Below are 11356 nucleotides of genomic sequence, written 5' to 3'. Positions count from 1 at the left end.
CGTTGATGCGGAGAGTGTCCCAAATGAGGAACCAAACCTCGCGCGCATATCCGCATGTAGACATAATGTGATCTACGTTGTCCTCATCTTGCAAACATGTGTAGCAAACTGATGGCTCAGAATTGACTCATCTTCAAAAGCCATTTCCCCATGAAGTTGGATGGTATCCCAGTCTTTTTTTAGAACCGCCATTCAAGACATTTTATTCAACGTATTGGCGAATAGAGTTCAACTGCATAAGAGCAGGCAAGAACTCATACATGAAAAGAGGTTAAACTGAAAACACTAATTACAGCTTCCTTAGCACACCTATGAGCTACCTCATTGACGTCTCTTCGAGCATAGGTAATATCAAATTCCTACAAATTTAAGAGAAGTGGTTGAATCTCTCTGAATATATGGTCTTCATGGACCTGAACGTACCATCCTTCCATTCATCTCGGATTATCAGACAGTCTGTCTCGATGAGGACATGTTGTCATCCCTTCTCCACCGCAAGACATGCTGCCTCCCGAACTGCCTACAGTTCACTAATATAGGGGTATATCATATCATTATATTTGCAGATTCCAGCCAAGAACTCACCATTGTGATTTCGGGCTACAATCCTGCTCCTGAGGACTTTGCTACTGCGTTCATCATAGCATCAGTGTTGATCTTCACACAACCTTCAGTTGTAGCCAAACTTCTCCCGGTCTTAGCATGGTCGCGACACTTTCTAGAATATCTAGTGCCTGGATCATCTCCCTGATAAGCTCCATAGAGCGAATCGGTTGGAACTTAATATCATCATTATTGTGACTACTCGAGATGGCCCATATGACAGATACGACTACCGCCGCCAGCTCCTTACAGAAGAACGTCGGTGACGGAGTCGATTTCAACGAAACTCGAGTAGGGGGTCCTGAGATAGTAGTTTAGGAGGATCCCAGGCAGGAGGTCTGCGCCTCTTTCGATCTGTACCCCAGTTTGTGCTAGCCTTCTTAAGGCAAACTTGTTTAACTTATGGCTGTACTCAGATATTGTTGCTTCCGCTAACTCGTCTATGATCGAGCTCTTGTATTCGAGCCCTCGACCCACTGGCTTGTAATATGATGCTTGTATGACTTATTTTTATTTGTAGAGTTGTGTTGTGATATCTTCCCATGAGTCCCTGATCTTGATCGTACACGTTTGCGTGTATGATTAGTGTATGGTCAAATCGGGGGCGTCACAAGTTGGTATCAGAGCCGACTGCCTATAGGAATGCACCTTCCACACTCCTTGGTCGAAGTCGAGTCTAGTCAGTGAAAACTGTTTTACTAACATGGCTGTGCGGCCCATGGGCCCACGTCGCCATTGGGTGGTAATAGGATCTTTTATTCCTTGTCTATACTCTAGGACTCTGTTCTCCCTTCTATTCGGGTTAAATGATTTTACTAACGACATTAGGTTCTCGTAACGACTTTCCCTGGAGAGCCCCTTCATTCCAGATGGTTGCCTGCTTCACCAGAAGACTTCGAAGATATTCTCCGATCTACTCCCGAGAACTTGTGTTGATTTCTTTTGCAATCCCTTAACATCGTTGAATCCTTATGGATAACTATGTACCCTCGCCGTTCATACTTTCATCCCTAGTTGTTCTTGTTATTACAAGATACGCGAAAGTATTCTCCGACTTTCGAGAATCCTTTTTCCGACTGCCATGCAGCTCTTTTCCTCCTGAATAACCCTATGGATAATTCCTCGCACTTATCGAGCATTTGCTCATCCCCAGTTGTTCATGTGTTTCGCAAAAGTCTTCGAAATACCATGCGGTCTTCCGAAAATCCTGAGTAGTCTATTGCTCTTGAAATTCTTGCTTGCTTGTGTTATGGTTAATTCCATAAGTCTCGTAATCTTATTGGCATCCCTTGTCATTATCATTTTGATTCCATTGATTCAATATGTTGCGAATGCTCGTGATCCTCAATCAGATCCTAGAATTCATCCTTCTAGCTCAGATATCATTTTAAACATGAGCTGGATCTCGACCAATCAACTTGCAATCGATTGTACCCCTAAGCCTATTCAACTTATCCATCCTTAATCAGAGTGTTTGCTTCTGGTCCCTTGTCTTGGAATTCATAATTCCTTTGCATTTGAGCTTTGAGTTATTCAGTTGTTTCCATAATCTGATCTCCTTTCATTGTTTCTTCTTCTGATTGTGTGCCGATGCTCACATCAGCTCTGTTGTGGACTGTCAAATCCTTTGTTGAATTATCATCTAACAGTGTCCTTTGTATACAAAAACCTCGAGAAGTTCTTTCCCAGATACATAATGCCATTGGTAAATCCTATTCTTTGATTTTGGACGGCCATGCTCTGCTTTCGAGATGGTGATATTTGCTATTGAAGCTTGTGGTATATGTTTCCACGATGCCCCAGTGGGTTGAACCTATGTCTTTCCCTAATCTGTGTGACCCGAAAACTTCTACAGGTCATACTCTACTATTTGTTTCGTCATGTAGTTTTTCAACACTACAACATCTTGGAATGTGAGAAGTGAATGAAAGGTTATGCATTGGAGAAGTGGGAGTCGACCTTGAACTTTGTGTTCATGCCCGTGGACACGATGTAGATCTTATCATGGAAGCTTCTCTTAAACTAATTACCCCTTGATATAATATCATCTTGTGTCTGTGGATTGATCCCTTTGCAATCGTGGTTCCGACCATATTTTCTCCTTAATACCATTTCTCGGGCAAGTTTAAGCACTTGTCTTCTGTGGATCAATACACCAGTCCAACCTTTACTTTGATCTACCGTCTAGCATTACACCCTGGTATCTTGAGAATATCATGGGACATCATAACTTCTTATGGGTTCTTCATCAACTATTATTGCTCACTGGATCCAATTGTTCCTAGGTTCTGGGTTGTCGTCAATCGAGAACACCGAATAGTGAATCGAGACCGCACTCCGATTCAATAACCCTAAATAATTTTCGTTGCTTACGAGTTTAAATAATCCTTCAAGTCATTCCTAGATTGATCGGCTATATCATTATCATGCTGCTCTTAACTGTGCTACCTGGTCCTTATTCTCGGAGCACAATTTTCGATGATGAGCTAAGCTTACGTCGATCTTCCTCGTCTTATCGTTCACCTCGAATAGCAAGCTTGATTCCGAGTTGATGTCGTATCCATGGTTCCAATAATATTCCGCTACATTAGTCCTTTTGCTTGATGCAGTCGCTATTCGATTGCTTCTTCATGGAGCCTCTCGACAAAATCTGTGGTGATCATCATCAACGTTTTGACTCCTTCCAGAATATCAATCGAATCCATGATGATAAGTGCCATCCTCGTCCCTTGTTAATTTGAGTTACCATCGACAACATCCTTACCTTCCTTTCAACACAAACTTGTTCGTGTTTCGTGATATACCTTGAGATCCTTGCTATCCAGCATTTGTTCTTTGCCTTGGAGTATTACCATCTTTTATGTCAAGAATGTTGTGAGAATTTCACCACCTCTTGAGAATTCTTGATATAAGTGATACTTCACCATCACCATTCTTTTCTGGGTCCCCATCTTGTTCCTAACAGGAATACCGACTGATGGACTAGTAATTTTAAAACTTCTAGCAACCTTATTGCTTTGAAGTTAATGGTCAACATTTCATTCTTAGACCATTGGTTATCGAATCGCCATTCTAACATTGTTTGTACTACCTAAGTTCGTATTTCAAGTGCACCGTCAACCAATGTTTATTTTGTGTATGTTTTCCTCGAGCATACCTCATTATATCATTTCATCTGACAAGAGCTATCTCCTTGTTCACATAATTGTGGAAATCCATCTTTTGGAAATCTCGATGAATTGTCGCCGAGTTCATCAGCCACCTCCTCATTCTCTCCTTGATTTAGTAATGAACTCATGATTCGGACTTGCTTCCATAGTTCATTTACCGGGAATCTTACAATGTCATCTCGTCATTTTGTGTTGCCCCTTTTCTTCTCAGGCATCCTGAGTCTGAGGTATCCTGACACCAATTAGATCTGAATCTCGGTCAAATATGATGGTTGGAACATATTTCAAAGAAATATAACATTGGTATTTATATGCCCTAGTAATGTGATGTCATGCCTGGCACACCTGGCCGGAGGACCTATTGTTATAGCTTGCTTTTTGGCAAGGTTAGCCATTCTTCCATGAGGAAATTGTAAGACTTATTCTATAAGTTGTTTCTGATGGATCCTTTGTGTATCCCACTACTGGAATCAGCTACTTTGCCATCTGCCAGCTCTTTGTCGTCAGCTAGCAGACAACAAAGAAGCTCTTTGCCATCAGCTACCAAAAAGCAGACGGCAAAGAACTGGCTGATGGCAAAGACATAATTTGCCATCAGCCAGTTCTTTGTCGTCAGCTAGCAGACGGCAAAGATTCTTTGCCGTCGGCTAGCGGACGGCAAAGAGGGAGGGGCCCCACTGATGAGCTGCAAAAAAAAACCTAACGGCCCCCCTTCTTTGCCGTCCGCTAGCAGACGGCAAAGAGCAAAAAGGCGGACGGCAAAGAGGGAGGGCCCCACTAACGTTAACGGCCGCCCCACCCCACCCCTCTCTTTCTCTTTCTCTCCCCTCACCGCCGCCCCGTCGCCCCACCACCCCGCCGCCGCCCCAGCGCCCCACCACCCCGCCGCTGCCCCAGCGCCCCCCGCCCCGTCGCCCTCGTCGCCCCCGCCGCCCTGCCGTCTGGGCGCCGCCACACCCCGGCCCCGTCGCCACTGCCGCCACCCCAGGCCGCCCCGCCCCCCTCCTCCGCCGCCCCAGGCCGCCCCGCCCCCCTCCTCCACCCAGGTGAGCTCTCCTGCCTCCTTTTTTCCTTTTTTCTATTTTTTTAGTTTTAGGTTTATGTTTAGTTTAGATTTAGTTTTAGTTTTAGTTTTAGGATTAGTTTTAGGTTTATAGGTTTAGTTTTAGTTTAGTTTTAGGTTTAGATTTAGTTTTTTCCTTTTTCTGTTTTTTTAGTTTTAGGTTTAGGTTTAGTTTAGTTTTAGGAAAGAAGAAGAAGAGAAAAAGAGGAGAGGAGAGGAAAGGAGAAGAAGAGGAGGAGGAGGAGAAAAAAGAAGAAGAGGAAGAAGAAGAAGAAGAAAAAAGAGGAGAGGAGGAGAAGAAGAAGAGGAAAAAGGAAAGAAGGAAGAAGAAGAAGAAGAAGAAGAAGAAGGAAAAAAGGAAGAAAAGGAAGAAGAGGAAGAAGAAGAAAAGGAAAAAAAAGGAAAAAAATCCGACCCGACACGGTACCCAGACCCCGACCCGGCACCCCGACACGACACCCCGACCCCGAGACCCCGACCCCGACACCCCGACCCCGACACCCCGACCCCGACCCCGACACCCCGACCCCGAGCCTGACCCGACACCCCGACCCCGACACCCCGACCCCGACCCCCGACCCCCCGAGCCTAACCCGACACCCCGACCCCGAGCCTGACCCGACACCCTGACCCCGACACCACACCCCGACCCCGAAACAACACCCCGACACCGACATGGCACTACCCCGACATCGACACGACACCCCGACCCGACACGGTACCCAGACCCCGACACGGCACCCCGACACGACACCCCGACACGACACCCCGACCCCGAGACCCCGACCCCGACACCCCGACCCCGAGATCCCGACCCCGACCCCGACACTCCGACCCTGACACCCCGACCCCCCGAGCCTGACCCGACACCCCGACCCCGAGCCTGACCCGACACCCTGACCCCGACACCACACCCCGACCCCGACCCCCCGACCCCGAAACAGCACCCCGGCCCCGACACGGCACCCCGACACCGACAAGACACCCCGACCCCCGACACCTCCCGAAAAGGTGTTCTTTGGCCTTCCAGAGGCCGACAGGGTCATATATTTGTGAATTATTAGTTAGGTCATATATTTTTCGATTTTCTTATGAAAAACATCATATATAATTGTGTTGATCGTGTAGTTTTAAATGTGCAGTTGTTTCATCGTTGCGAGGTTTGGTGTTCGACGACCTCGCCGTGCGTTTGACGAGCTCTGCCCCTTCATTCGTGGGTGAGCACAAATGACAAGTCCTCCTCCCCCATTAATTATTTGATCTATTCCGATGAAACTTGATAGCTAGCTATATATGTGTCTTGAATCATCAGTATGCGTAACCAATATGTGTCTCCCGTTCGAAAGCGTCATAGTTACAAATATGCATGCATTTGCATATTTATAACCTTGATTCTTTCGAATTGTCTAACGCTATCCATGGACAGCCCGAGTATGTGTAGATTGGGTTCGTTTTCCCATATGCTTTGCTCCGGATCCGACGCATAAATTTCGTCAGTGCCTCCCCTGTTGTTCTCCGGGTACACATCCTCTCTGTTTATTGCAGAGACGTGTATCAGGAGAACAGCGGGGAGGTGCTGCCGAAATTTTGCGTCGGATTCGGGGCATAGCATGGGAAAATGAACCCAATCTACACATACACGGGTGGGATTAGGACCTATCATTACCTATTAGAGTGTATGTTGCATGGACGTAATAAAATTGACAAAGTAGATCAACTAATGAATATATACATGGTGAATTACATATATAATTGTTGTGTGTCCAGTAGCTCTGAAAGTCAAGATGAGTGACCGTGCGTGGATGTATACCGGTCACACTGGTCAGAACAAATGGAGCGCTGAATGGTTCACAAAAACCAAGGGGTTTGTGCAAGCCGCATTTGCAAATGGCCAAAAGAAAACCTGGTGCCCCTGTTTCCGGTGCGACAATTGGGAAAAGAAGACAGAGGCTGAAATGGGCAAACACCTGCAGAAGAGTGGTTTTACGCCCGATTATACGGTGTGGACATTTCATGGTGAGTCTGCCCAACGTGACCGAGTTGAGGTGGATCGTCGTCGCACCGACGAGCATGGTACCGGGATGGAAAACATGGTGCAAGACTATGATGATGCTCGGGATTCGGACGAGGAGATGGAGGAATCTGCAAAGGCCTTCAATGAAATGTTGGAGTCTTCAAAACGTCCGCTCCACGAGCACACTGAGCTTTGTCAGTTGGATGCCATCTCACAAGTAATGGCTCTGAAGGCTTAGTTCAACTTGGGCAGAGAATGCTATGACGCAATTATGACAGTATTTGGACGCTTTCTACCCAAAGGCCATGTAATGCCTGCAAACCTGTACCAGTCGGACAAAATCCTCCATGCACTGAAGATGCCCTATGAGAAGATACATGCTTGTGAGAAAGGATGTGCCTTATTCAGGCTTGACTATGCGGACTTGAACTATTGTCCCATTTGCAAGTCTTCCAGGTATATTGTGGTAGACAACGGTATGGGTGAGAAGACACAGACCAAAATCCCCGTTAGTGTTCTTCGGTATATGCCAATCGTACCAATACTTCAACGTCTTTTCATGGTCGAAAAGACAGCCAGACAGATGGCATGGCACAAAACAGGCAAAAGAACCGAACTAGATGCAGATGGGAATCTGATGATGGTACACACATCGGATGGTGTTGCGTGGAAAAAGTTTGATGAATTACATGCTGACAAAGCGGCAGATCCGAGGCATCCTCGAGTCGGCATCAGCACGGATGGGTTCAGTGTGTTTGGTATGACGGCAGCCCAATACATTTGTTGGCCCGTATTTGTCTTTCCACTCAATCTCCCCCCCGGACAGATTATGCAAAGAAAGAACATTTTCCTGACGTTGATAATTCCAGGACCCAACTATTCGGGGAAAAATATGAATGTGTACATGCAGCCGCTTAAGGACGAATTGCAAGAAGCCTGGGATAATAGGTTCAAGACATACGACGCCTTTAGCAAACGGAACTTCATAATGCGTGTCTGGTACATGTACTCGATGCATGACTTGCCGGCGTATGCGCTATTCGTTGGCTAGTGTGTGCATGGAAGGTTCCCGTGCCCCACATGCAAGGGAGCTCTTGAGTTTCGTTGGCTTCAGGCCGGTCGCAAGTTTTCTTGCTTCGACATGCATAGACAGTTCCTGGATCCTCGCCATAAGTTCAGGAAAGACAAGAAGAACTTCATCAGGGGTAGAGTTGTCAAAAACTCTGCACCACCTGCATTGACAGGCCAACAGACCCTGGATCGGTTAAACGCTCTCAAGCCAGATCCACAACGTCCAGGGTACTTCAAGGGGTATAATACTAAGCACGCGTGGACTCACAAAACATGCTTATGGGATCTGCCTTACTTCAAAGACCTCCTGTGCCCACACAACATCGACGTGATGCACACTGAGAAGAATATCGTCGAGGCACTTTTTGGTACATTGTTCGGCATAGATGGGAAGTCAAAGGATAATACTAAGGCTAGAGTCGACCTGGAGCGCTATGTGATAGGCCGTTACAAAACATGAAAGAACCGAAAGGAAAGCAGAACTGGACGAAGCCAAAGGCATGGTTCAATCTTGGAAGGCCAGCTATGAGGGAAATTCTCTTGTGGGTGCAACAGCAGTTGATGTTCCCCGATGGGTATGCAGCGAATCTAAAGAGGGGAGCGAATCTTGATAAACTAAAGATATTTGATCTCAAAAGTCATGATTGGCACATATGGATTGAGCGGGTAATGCCGGTGATGTTGCGTGGCTTCATCCCTGAGGATGAATGGCTAGTATTTGTAACGCCCTCGATGCGGCTATATCTCCCACGTGTCGAAGCACGACTTAGAGGCATAACCGCATTGAAAGCAATGTCGCAAGTGAGGTAATCTTCGCAAACAACCCATGTAATACAATAAGGGAAAATATACATAGTTGGCTTACAATCGCCACTTCACACAATACATGAATAAAACATTACATCATCCAAATACAATCAAGGTCCGACTACGGAACCAAAATAAAAGAAGAACCCCAAATGCGACAAGGTCCCCGATTGACCCCAACTGGGCTCCACTACTGATCAACTAGAACGAAACAACACAAAGGACAAGATCTTCATCGAGCTCCTCCTGAGCTTGGTTGCGTCATCTGCACGGACTCATCGGCACCTGCAAGCTGGTTTTGGAAGTATCTGTGAGTCACGAGGACTCAGCAATCTCACACCCTCGCTATCAAGACTATTTAAGCTTATGGGTAAGGTAAAGGTATGAGGTGGAGCTGCATCAAGCGACTAGCATATATGGTGGCTAAACATACGCAAATGAGAGCGAGAAGAGAAGGCAAAGCACAATCGAGAAACTATGATCAAGAAGTGATCCTAGAACAACCTACGTCAAGCATAACTCCAACACCGTGTTCACTTCATGGACCCCGCCGAGAAGAGACCATCATGGTTACACACGCGGTTGATGCATTTTAATTAAGGTCAACTTCAGGTTTTCTACAACCGGACATTAACAAATTCCCATCTACCCATAACCGCGGGCACGACTTTCGAAAGTTCAAAACCCTGCAGGGGAGTCCCAACTTAGCCCATCACAAGCTCTCACGATCAACGAAGGATATTCCTTCTAGCGGGAAGACCCGATCAGACTCGGAATCCCGGTTACAAGACATTTTGACAAGGCAAAACTAAACCAGCAACATCGCCCAAATGTGCTGACAAATCCCGATAGGAGCTGCACATATCTCTTTCTCAGGGCACACTCAGATTGTCCTAGATACGGGTAGTCCAGCCCAGAGTTGCCCCTGGTGGCCACCGGCAGCTGACAGGTGGACCAACACTCAGAGGAGCACTGGCCCGGGGGGTTAAAATAATGATGACCCTTGAGTCTACAGAACCCAAGGAAAAGAAAAGGGCTAGGTGGCGAATGGTAAAACCAATATTGGGCATTGATGGAAGAGTTTTATTCAAGGCGAACTGTCAAGGGGTTCCCATTATTACCCAACCGCATAAGGAACGCAAAATCCGGGAACATAACACCGATATGACGGAAACTAGGGCGGCAAGAGTGGAACAAAACACCAGGCATAAGGCCGAGCATTCCACCCTTTACCAAGTATATAGATGCATTAATTAAATAAGATATATTGTGATATCCCAACAAGTAAACATGTTCCAACAAGGAACAACATCTCCATGTTCCAACAAGGAACAAACTTCAATCTTCACATGCAACTAACAACGCTATAAGAGGGGCTGAGCGAAGCGGTAACATAGCCAATCAACGGTTTGCTAGGACAAGGTGGGTTAGAGGCTTGGTTCACAATATGGGAGGCATGATAAGCAAGTGGTAGGTATCGTAGCATAGGCATTGCAAAGAGCGAGCAACTAGCAAGCAAAGATAGAAGTGATTTCGAGGGTATGGTCATCTTGCCTGAAATCCCGCAAGGAAGAAGAACGAGTCCATGAAGAAGACACACGGACGTAGTCGAACGGGTCCTCACAAACGCGACGTTCTCGGAACCAACCCGAAGAAGCAACACCGGAAAGAAGCACACAACATAGTAAACAACCAACACATGAACATGGCACGATGCGCAAACAAGTATGATGCATGTCCGGTTTAATGAGGCATGGCATGGCAAAGTGCACAAACAACCCTACAAATTAAGTGGAGCTCAATATGCAACTCCGTTGCATATTGACGAAACACCACATTTAAGTTATTTAATTAGATCTCGTTTATGTACCCAACAATATTAAATGTTGTTAAACATGGCAAGAGGGTGAAGCAAAGAAAACTACCTATCTAGGCAAGTTTAAATGAGGCCGGAAGCAACGAACACAATTCCGGAAAACTCCTCATGAGCATATTATAGATTTGGTACTGTTCTACCCTAAACAATATTTTAGATTTGTTAAACATGCAAAGTAAAGTCACCATGTTAAACTAGGCATTTTTCTACCCCATTTACATATAAAGTTTATTAGGTTTGGAGCTACGGTTATTTAGTTATGAATTAAATCATTTTAGCATGGCATAGGAGCAAATTTAACCAAACATCATTTTAAATATTTTAAACATGGATGAAAATGACATATTATGAAACTATATGAAATTCTAAGCATTTTACATATTTAAACCATTTTAATCCGAAGCACGGTTCATGAGTTATTAAATGCATGAACTTTAGGGGCTTTTTTTGTAAAACTGCACTCTCTGGATAAATAGCAAATTCGCAGAACAGGGAAAAACATGATACGGGCCAAATCTGGCTGGCCCAACAGTGCACAGGGGCTCGGGTGTTCGCTCACCCATGGGCCGAGGCCCGACTGGAAGCAGAGGAGGCCGCTGGCTGGGCCAGATCTGGAGTCCAGCAGGTGACTCACGCGCGTGGTGGCCGTGTGCTTGATGCAGCGCTGCTGCATCTCGCTGAAGAAGAACGACAGTGGCGCCATGGCAACAAGAGGCAGGAGGTCGCAGCGGCGGGGCTCTTCCCGGCCGGAT

This window comes from Triticum aestivum, chromosome 6A (assembly GCF_018294505.1).
Source record: "Triticum aestivum cultivar Chinese Spring chromosome 6A, IWGSC CS RefSeq v2.1, whole genome shotgun sequence".
Taxonomy (NCBI): domain Eukaryota; kingdom Viridiplantae; phylum Streptophyta; class Magnoliopsida; order Poales; family Poaceae; genus Triticum; species Triticum aestivum.
Note: the sequence above shows the minus strand (reverse complement) of the source record.